This window comes from Trichechus manatus, unplaced genomic scaffold (genome assembly GCF_000243295.1).
Source record: "Trichechus manatus latirostris isolate Lorelei unplaced genomic scaffold, TriManLat1.0 scaffold00089, whole genome shotgun sequence".
In the NCBI taxonomy this organism is placed as follows: domain Eukaryota; kingdom Metazoa; phylum Chordata; class Mammalia; order Sirenia; family Trichechidae; genus Trichechus; species Trichechus manatus.
The window spans coordinates 11,004,923-11,015,755 of record NW_004444025.1 but is presented as its reverse complement, the minus strand read 5'-3'; the positions used below and the strand labels follow the sequence as shown (position 1 = coordinate 11,015,755).

The 10,833-nt window shown below is 35.7% G+C and overlaps 1 long non-coding RNA gene across 1 annotated transcript in view; it reads left to right on the top strand.

The window, feature by feature from the left end:
• The first annotated feature begins 6,599 nt into the window (after positions 1 to 6,599).
• The window catches only part of LOC111821556 (uncharacterized), a 13,907-nt gene continuing 9,673 nt past the window's right edge, over positions 6,600 to 10,833 (top strand). The window contains exon 1 of the long non-coding RNA XR_002824933.1: positions 6,600 to 6,649. This is a non-coding gene — a long non-coding RNA (uncharacterized LOC111821556). The remainder of the gene's footprint in view (positions 6,650 to 10,833) is intronic.

The window sequence follows — 10,833 nt, the reverse complement described above, 5'->3', positions numbered from 1 at the left end:
TTACCATTTTTGCAGGAATGAGGGTATTTCTTTTTAGTTTTGCTTTGCATCGCTCTAGTGGCTAATGATTGCGAGCATCTTTTCATGTAAGTTTTGGCCACCTGAATGTCCTCTTTGGTGAAGTGTCTGTTCATGTCTTTGCCCATTTTTTGAATGGATTGTTCGTGTTTGTGTTGTTGAGTTGTTGAAGTTTTCTATATATTAGACCCTTATCAGATATGTTGTTGCCAAAGATTGTTTTTCCCAGTCTGTCGGTTCTCTTTTTACTCTCTTGGTGAAGTCTTTTGATGAGTATAAATATTTTAATTTTTAGGACATCACAGTTATATAATTTATCTTCTGTTGTTCCCGAATTTTTAGCTTCATTTAATAGACTATTTATGCTGAAAATTAGGTCTCCTAGTTTTGACCCTATGTTATCTTCCAGAAACTTTATAATTTTATCTTTAACCTTTAGATCTTCGATCCATTTTGAGTTAGTTTTTGTGCATGGTGTGATGTATGGATCCTAATTCATTTTTCTGATATGGATATCCAGTTTTGCTAGCACCATTTGTTAAAGAGACTGTTTATTCCCCATTGAGCAGACTTTGACCCTTTGTCGAAGATCAGCTGCCCATAGATGGATGGATTTACTTCTGGGTTCTTAATTCTATTCTGTTGGTCTGTGTACCCATTATTGAGCCAGTACCAGGCTGTTTGGATTACTGTAGCTGTACAGTAAGTTCTGAGATTGGGAAGTTTGAGGCCTCGTACTTTGTTCCTCAACATTGCTTTAGCCGTTCAGGGCTTCCTTTCTTTCCATATGAAGTTGGAGATTACTTTTTTTTTCCATTTCATTAAAGAGTGGTGTTGGGATTTGGATCAGGATTGCATTATATCTATAGATTACTCTAGTAGTATTGACATTTTCACAATGTTAAGTCCTCCAATCCATGAGTATGGAGTATTTTTCCATTTATGTAGATATCTTTTAGTTTCTTGCAGTAGTATGTTATGGTTTTTCTTGTATAAGTCTTTTATGTCCCTGGTTAGGTTTATTCCTAAGTATTTTATCCTTTTGGGGGCTATTGTAAATAATATTGTTTTCTTGATTTCCTAGTGTAGAGGAACTCAGCTGATTTTTGTGTGTTGATCTTGTACCTTGCCACGTTGCTGAATCTTTCTATTAGTTCTAATAACTATCTTGTGGAGTCTCCAGGATTTTCTTTGTATAGCATCATGTCATCTGCAAATAAGGATATTTTTACTTCTTCCTGTCCAATTTGGATACCATTTATTTCCCTTTCATGCCTTTTTGCTCTAGCTATGACTTCCAGTACAGTATTGAATAAGAGTGGTGAAAGGGCATCCTTGCCTTGTTCCCATTCTCAAAGAGAGTTCTCTCAATCTTTCTCCTTTGAGAATAATGTTGGCTGTTGGTTTTGCATACATGCCCTTAATTATGTTGAGAAATTTCTTTTCTATTCCTATTTTGCCGAGAGTTTTTATCAGGAAAGGGTGCTGGATTTTATCAAATGCCTTTTCTGTGTCAATTGAGATAATCATGTGATTCTTTTGTTTTACTTCTGTGATGAATTACATTGATTTATTTTTTAATGTTGAACCACCCACACATCCCTGGTATGAATCCCACTTGACCATGATGTATTGTGTTTTTTTGATATGCTGTTGAATTCTGTTGGATAGAATTTTGTTGAGAATTTTTGCTTCTATATTCATGAGGGATATTGGTCTGTAGGTTCCTTTTTTAACGGTGTCATTGCCTGGCTTTGGTAACAGGGTTATGCTGGCTTCATAGAATGAATTAGGGAGTAATCTTTACTTTTCTATATTCTGGAATAGTTTTAGTAGAATTGGTATCAACCCTTCCCTGAATGTTTGGTAGAATTCTCCAGTGAAGCCATGTGTACCTGGGCTTTTTTGGGTTGGGTTTTTTTTTTTTTTTTTTTTAATGCTATCTTTGATATTTTTCTTTCGTTATGTGCCTGTTCAAATTTTCTACCTCTATTTGTGTTAATTTAGGTAGGTTATGTGTTTCTAGAAATTTGTCCATTTCTTCTAGGTTTTCAAATTTGTTGAAGTATAATTTTTCATATTTTTATGTTATGATTCTTTTTATCACAGTTCATTCTGTTGTAATGTCACCCATCTCATTTCTTATTTTGGTTATTTGCATCTTCCCATTTTTTTTTCCTTTGTCAATTTGGCCAGTAGTTTGTCAATTTTATTATTCCTCTCAAAGAACCTACTTCTAGTCTTGTTTCTTTCTGTTGTTTTTCTGTTTTCTGTTTCATTTATTTCTGCTCTGATCTTTATTATTTCCTTTCTTCTGGTGACTGTATTTCTTCTGCTGCTCCTTTTCTATTTATTTGAGTTGTTGTGTTAAGCTATTGATTTTGGCCCTTTCTTCCTTTTTGATGTATGCGTTTATTGCTGTAAATTCTCCTCTGAGTGCTACTTTAGCTGTGTCCTCAAGGTTTTGATATGTTGTAATTTCATTCTCTTTTGATTCTAAGAATTTTTTAATTTCATTTTTAATTTTTTCTTTTATTCAATAGGTTTTAAGTAAGATGTTACTCAGTTTCCATGTATTTAATTTTTTTCCTTGTTCTTTCTGTTATTGAGTTCTAGTTTTATAGCATTATGATCAAAGAAGATGCTTTGTATTATTTCATTGTTTTTTTGATTTATTGAGCCTTGGTTTTTGGACCATAAAATATAATTTATTCTGGAGAATGATCCATGTGCTTTAGAGAAGAATGTGTACTGTGCTGCTGTTGGGTGATGTGTTCCCTGTATGGTTGATGCAATTCTTAAGAGTCAGCCTCTTGGAGTGTAAAACATGGTGGAGAATGGTAGTGAGTAGATTTGGAAGGGCAAACAGAAATGCCAGCATACCTATTATATCATCAAATATTTTAAATAGTGTCAACTGACTTGTTCATTCATGTAGGTTGATATAATAATAGTATTAAACTGGAAATAACCTAAATGCCTAAAAACAAGAAATTGATTAAATAAACTGTGGTTTATCAATACAGGGGAGTGCAAGTAAGTTATATACAATGAAGTTGAAGTATATCTATGACATGAAGTTACATTCATCATAACTTGTTATGAAATAGACTTATGGTATGACCTTATATTTTGTGTGTGTATATATATATATATATACATATATATATATATATAAACAAGAAATATGTATTGTCATGGATTGAATTATGTCCCCCAAAAATGTGTCTTAATTTGGCTGGGCTACGATTCCTGCTATTGTGTGATTTTCCTATACGTTGTAAATCCTGCGTCTATATATGTTAATGAGGGGGGATGGGTGGCAGTTGTATTAGTGAGGCAGGACTCAGTCTACAAGATTGGATTGTGTCTTGAGGCAATCTCTTTTGAGATATAAAAGAGAGAAGAGAGCAGAGGGACAGGGGGACCTCATACCACCAAGAAAGGAGTGCTAGACCCTGGGTCCCTGTGCAGAGAAGCTCCTAGTAAGGGGGAAGATTGATGAGAAAGCCAACAGAGAGAGAAAACCTTCCCCTGGAGCTGATGCTCTGAATTTGGACTTTTAGCCTACTTTACTGTGAGGGAATAAACTTCTCTTTGTTAAAGCCATCCACTTGTGGTATTTCTGTTATAGCAATACTAGATGACTAAGACACCTATGTATGCAAAAAACAAAACAAAACAAAACAAAATTAGGATAGTCACCAAAAAATCAAGTTTTTTTTTTGCTTCAGTGTAAATTATAGATGATTTTTTTTTAAAGAAACAGTTTGGTTTGCCTATAATCTTAATACATTTTTATAACAAATGTATATTAATTTAGTTATACAAATTAAGCTTTTTATTCAGTAAAATAAAAACTGTTTAAAGTAGAGCATATAAAGAACTTGTATAAAGCATAAGCCAATTTTGTTTTAGTTGGAGAAAATAAAGCCCACAAAGATGCCTGTTAGAATTTTAGAAATCAATAACTGATGCAGAAGTTAGGCAGATGGAGATCTAAAGGTCAACATTATTATTGACCAAGCTTGGTTTCCCAATTCTGATTCCAAGCCTAAGACAGATTTATCTGCTATAGGTGCTTCAGAACCCCTCAGGGCTTGCCGCTGCTTGCTGTGGAGAAGCAGAGTAGATGGTGTCCTCTCTGTAAGGAGGCTGGTCACAGAGAGAGTAAGTTGTTGAGCTGTGCAGGCTCTGTTCTTTTTTTAAACTTCACAGTCTGAAAAGCCAGTTTCCTTTTCTGGTAACAGAGGAAAGTCTGGAGTGTTACACTAGTGAAAAACCCACATGGAAGGGAAGATGGGAGTGGGGAATCAGTGTTTTCCCATCAAAAACAAATTTCCTGATACATCATACATATGTGTAAAAAAATCAATGCATTATTGCTTATAAGTTGTTATATCTGTGATATCAAATTAATACAAATGGTATTCAGATTAATTCTACATACCTACTATGTGCCAGATATGTCGAAAATCATTAGGAACATGAATAAGACTATGACATGTTCCCTCAAGAGTCGTATTCTAGAGGAAGAAATGAGAATCACATCACACAAACTGACCTCCGAATTTTTCTGTATTCTCAACTTTCTAGTCCACTTGTATATTCTTCAGGACCTCAAAATCAAAATGACCACAACAAAATCATTTATCCTTCCCCAGAAAACTGTACCTGTTCTTGGTTTCCCATTTTAGTGAATGGAGCTGTCAACCCAGTGATCAATGTAAAAACCTGGAAGTCACTCTCATTTTCTTTCTTCCTTAGTTCCCTACATCTGCTTATCAAGTCTGGTCAAATCTATCACTTAACATCTCTTGATTTCATAGCTGTTCTCCTTTTAATGGTCTTTGATCTCTTCTCTTTTCATTTGGGTTATGTCAAATGCCACGCAGTGGGTCTCCTTGTCCACAAACTCTCATCCTATAATGCTTCACCTGCATTGGCAAAAGAGTGACTTTTATAATGGGCATTATTAATTATGTTATTCTCTTACATAAAAAACTCTTTTTTTATTGTGATTTAAGTGAAAGTTTAAAATTCAAGTTAGTCTTTCATACAAAAATTTATACATACATTGCTATGTGACCCTAGTTGCTCTTCCTGTACTATGACAGCGTGTTCTTCCTTTCCACCCCGGATTTCCCGTGTCCATTCCACCAGCTCCTGACCCTCTCTGGCTTCTCATCTCACCTGCAGACAGGAGCTGCCTATTCAGTATCATATATCTGCTTGAGTTAAGAAGCACACTCTTCATGATAATCATTTTATGTCTTATAGTCCAGTTTAATCTTTGAATGAAGAGTTGGCTTCGGGAATGGTTTTAGTTTGGGGCTAACAGAGAGTCTGGGGGCTGTGTACTCCTGGGCCTCTCCAGGTTCAGTCAAACCATTAAGTCTGGTCTTTTTACTAGAATTTTAATTCTGTACCCCACTTTCCTCCTGCTCCATCAGGGACTCTCTGTTTTGTTCCCTGTCAGGGTGGTCATTGGTGGTAGCCAGACACCATCTTGTTCTCCTGGTCTCAGCTGGATGATGTCTCTGGTTTATGTGGCCCTTTCTGTCTCTTGGGCTAATACTTTCCTTGTGTCTTTGATGTTCTTCATTCTCCTTTGCTCCTGGTGGGTTGGGACAAATTGATGCATCTTAGATGGCCACTGGCCAGCTTTTAAGACCCCAGACACCACTCACCAAAGTGGAATGCAGAACATTTTCTTAATAAATTTTGTTATGCCAGTTGACCTAAATGTCCTCTGAAATCATGCTTCCCAGACCCCTGCCCCTGCTACTCTGTCCCTCAAAGTGTTTGATTGTGTTCAGGAAACTTCTTAGCCTTGGTTTAGTACAGTTGTGCTGACTTCCCCTGTAGCGTATGTTGTCCTTCCCTTCACCTAAGATAATTCTTGTCTACTGTCTAATTAGTGAATACCCCTCTCCCTCCTTCCCCACCTCGTAACTATCAAAGAATGTTTTCTTGTGTGTTTAAACATTTTCTTGAGTTCTTATAATAGTAGTTTTATACAATATTTGCCCTTTTGTGACTGACTAAATTCACTCAGCATAATGCCTTCCAGATTCCTCCATATTATAAGATGTTTGATGGTTTCATCATTGTTCTTTATTGTTGCATAGTATTCCATAATTGGTCATCCATTCATCCGTTGATGGGCGCCAAGGTTGTTTCCATCTTTTTGCTATCTTGTAGATTTTAGACATTAGATGCTGACCAGATTTGTCATAGCCCAAAATTTTTTCCCAGTGTGTAAGTATTCTTTTCACTCTTTCGATGAAGTCTTTTGATGAGCATTAAGTGTTTGATTTTTAGGAGATCCTAGTTATCTAGTTTCTCTTCTGGTGTTTGTGCATTGTTACTTATAGTTTGTATTCTGTTTATTCCTTTTTTAGGGCTCCTAGCATTGTCCCTATTTTACTTCCATGATCTTTATTGTTTTTGGTTTTATATTTAGGTCTTTGATCCATTTTGAATTAGTTTTTGTGGATGGTGTGATGTGTGGGTCTTGTTTCATTTTTTTGCAGATGGATATCCAGTTATGCCAGCACCATTTGTTAAAGAGACTGTCTTTTCCCCAATTAACAGACTTTGGACCTTGTCAAATACCAGCTGCTCATAGGTGGGTAAATATAAGTCTGGATTCTCAATTCTGTTTCATTGATCTATGTATCTGTTGTTGTACCAGTACCAGTCTATTTTGACTACTGTGGCAGTATAATAGGTTCTAAAATCAGGTAGTGTGAGGCCTCCCACTTTGTTCTTCTTCTTGAGTAATGCTTTACTTATCTGGGGTCTCTTTCCTTTCCATATGAAGTCGGTGACTTGTTCTCCATCTCATTAAAAAATGACAGAATTTAGATTGGGATTGCATTGTATCTGTAGATTGCTTTGGGTGGAATTGACATTTTCACAATGTTGAATCTTCCTATCCATGAGCAAGGTATGTTTTTCCACTTATGCAGGTCTCTTTTGGTTTCTTAAGTAGTGTCTTGTAGGTTTCATTGTGTAGGTCTTTTATGTCTCTGGTTAGATTTATTCCTAAGTATTTTATCTTCTTGGGAGCTATCGTAAATGGTATTGATTTGGTGATTTCCTCTTCAAAGATCTCTTTGTTGATGTAGAGGAATCCAACTGATTTTTTTATGTTAATCTTGTATCCTGATACTTTGCTGAAGTCTTCTATTAGTTCCAGTAGTTTTCTTGTGGATTCTTTGGGGTTTTCTGTGTATAAGATCATATCGTCTGCAAATAGAGATACTCTGACTTCTTCCTTACCAATTTGGGTGCCTTTTATTTCTTTTTCTAGCCTAATTTCTCTCTGCACAGTGATGAATAAGAGTGGTGGTAAAAGGCATCCTTGTCTAGTTCCTGTTCTCAAGGGGAATGCTTTCAAACTCTCTTCATTTAGGGTGATGTTGGCTGCTGGCTTTGTATAAATGTCCTTAATTATGTTGAGGAATTTCCCTTCTGTTGCTATTTTGCTGAGAGTTTTTATCATGAATTATGTTGGACTTTGTCAAATGCCTTTTCTGCATCAATTGATAAGATCATGCAGTTCTTGTCTTTTATTTATGTGATATGATGAATTACATCGATTGTTTTTATAATGTTGAACCACCCCTGCATACCTGGTATAAATCCCACTTGATCGTGATGAATTAGTTTTTTTGTTATGTTGTTGAATTCTATTGGCTAGAATTTTGCTGAGGATTTTTGTGTCATTGTTCATGAGGGATATTGGTCTGTAATTTTCTTTTTTTGTGGGTCTTTACCTGGATTTGGTCTCAGGGTTATGCTGGCTTCATAGAATGAGTTTGAGAGTATTCCATCCTTTTCTATGCTCTGAAATACCTTTAGTAGTAGTGGTGTTAACTCTTCTCTGAAAGTTTGGTAGAATTCTCCAGTGAAACCATCTGGGCCAGGGATTTTTTGTTGTTGTTGTTGGGAGTTTTTAAATTACCTTTTCAATCTCTTCTTTTGTTTTAGGGTTTATTTAGTTGTTCTACCCCTGTTTGTGTTAGTTTAGGTAGTGTCTTAGTCATCTAGTGCTGCTATAACAGAAATACCACAAGTGGATAGCTTCAATGTAGAGAAATTTATTCTCTCACAGTCTAGTGGGCTACAAGTCCAAATTCAGGATATCAGCTCCAGGGGAACGCTTTCTCTGTCAGCTCTGGAGGAAGGTCCGTGTCATCAATCTTTCTTTGGTCTGGGAGCTTCTTTGCCCAGGAACCTCAGGTCCAAAGGACCCGCTCTGCTCTCAGCACTGCTTTCTTGGTGGTATGAGGTTTCCGTGTGTCTCTGCTGGCATCTCTCTTTTATGTCTCAAAAGAGATTGGCTTAAGACACTATCCAATCTTGTATACCTCATCAGTATAACTGCTGCTGATACATCTTGTTAGATCATAGTGATTGAATTTACAACATATAAGGAAACCACATCAGATTACAAAATGGTACACAATTATACACATTGGTACACAATGACCCAGCCAAGCTGACAGATATTTTTGGGGAATACAATTCAATCCATGATAGGTAGGTAGTGAGTTTCTAGAAATTTGTCCATTTCCTCTAGGTTTTCAAATTTCTTAGAGTACAATTTTTCATAGTATTCTGTTATGATTCTTTTAATTTCAGTTAGGTCTGTTGTGATATCACACATCTCATTTCTTACATGGGTTGTTTGCTTCCTCTCTGGTTTTTCTTTTGTCAGTTTGGCTAATGGTTTATCGATTTAGTTGATCTTTTCAAAGAACCAGCTTTTGCTCTTATTAATGCTTTCAATTGTTTTTCTAGTCTCTATTTCATTTAATTATGCTCTAATTCTTATTATTTCCTTTCTTCTGGCACCTGAGGGCTTCTTTTGCTGCTCACTGTCTACTTGTTCCAGTTGTAGGGTTAATGTTTTGATTTTGGCACTTTTTTTCTTTTTGGATGCCTACATTTATTGCTATAAACTGACCTCTGAGCCCTGCTTTTGCTCTATCCCAAAGGTTCTGGTAGGATGTGTTTTCATTCTCATTTGATTCTATGAATTTGTTTACTCTATCCTTAATTTCTTCTATAACCCAGTAGTTTTTAAGCAAGGTGTTGTTCAGTTTCCATGTGTTTGATATTTTTTCCTTCCTTTTTCTGTTATTCATTTCTACTTTTATGGCTCTATGGTCAGGAAAGATGCTTTGTAATTAATGCTTAGGATTCTGTGGAGGCTTACTTTAAGACCTAATATGTGGTCCATTCTGGAGAATGTTCCATGTGCATTGGGAAAAAAGGTGAACTTGGCTGCTGTTGGGTGGAGTGTTCGGTATATGTCTATGAGATCAAGTTGGTTGATTGTGGCATTTAGATCTTCTGTGTCTTTGTTGAGCTTCTTTCTGGATGTTCTGTTCTGCACCAAAACTGGTGTGTTGAAGTCTTCTACTATTATTGTGGAGCTCTCTCTCCCTCTTTTCAACGTTATTAGTTGGTTTTATGTATTTTGGAGCCCTGTCACTGGGTGCATAAATATTTATTATAGTTATGTCCTCTTGGTGTATTGACCCTTTAATCGTTATATAGTGTCCTTCCTTATCCTTTGTGGTGGACTTTACTTTAAAGTCTATTTTGTCAGAGATTAATATTGCCACTCCTGCTCTTTTTTGAGTGTTATTTGCTTGATATATTTTTTACATCTCTTGAGTTTTAGTTTGTGTCTTTAAGTCTAAGGTGTGTCTCTTGTAGGCAGCATATAGACAAATCGTATTTTTTTAATTCATTCTTCCACTCTCTGTCTCTTTATTGGTCGATTTAGTCCATTAACATTCAGCATAATTATTGATAGGTATGAGTTTAGTGCTGTCATTTTGATGTCTTATTTGTGTGTTGTTGACAGTTTCTTTGTTCCACTTAATTTTCTGTGCTGAGTCGTTTTTCTGTATGTTGATTTTGTATTTGCTGAGTCTTAATGTTTTCCTTGTTTTTTATTTTGATGTATAGGATTGTTAGTTTCCTTTGTGGTTACCTTAATATTTACCCCTACTTTTCTAAGTTTAAACTAGTCTTTTATTTTTTTTATTGCTTTGATTTCCTTTCCATACGAAAAATCTATGACTACATTTTATAGTCCCTCTTTTTTGTTGTAATGTTGTCACCTTTTACATATTGACATCTCTTTTTCCCTATTTTTGGTGTTTTAGCTTTGATTTATTTTTGTGACTTCTCTATCTGGGTTAATATCTGGTTGCTGTGTCCTGTGTTCTAGTGGTGGGTTGTTATCTGATGTTACTGATTTTTTAACCGGATGACTCCCTTTAGTATTTCTTGTAATTTTGGTTTGGTTTTTGCAAATTTGCTAAACTTCTGTTTATCTGGAAAAGTCCTAATTTCACCATCCTATTTGAGAGACAGTTTTGCTTGGTATATAATTTTTGGATGGCAATTTTTTTTCTTCAGGGCTTTATATATGTCATCCCATTGCCTTCTTGCCTGCATGGTTTCTACTGAGTAGTCTGAGCTTATTTTTATTGACTCTTCTTTGTAGATGACTTTTCATTTATCCCTAGCCACTCTTAAAATTTTCTCTTTATCTTTGGTTTTGGCAAGTTTGATTATATGTCTTGGTGACTTTCTTTTCACATCTGCCTTATGTGGGGTTCGATGAGCATCTTGGATAGCTATCTTCTCATCTTTCACGATATCAGGAAAGTTTTCTGCCAACAAATCTTGAACAGTTTTCTCTGTATTTTCTGTTATCCTCCCCTGTTCTGGTACTCCAGTCACTCATAGGTTATTTCTGTTGATAGAGTCCCACATAATTCTTAG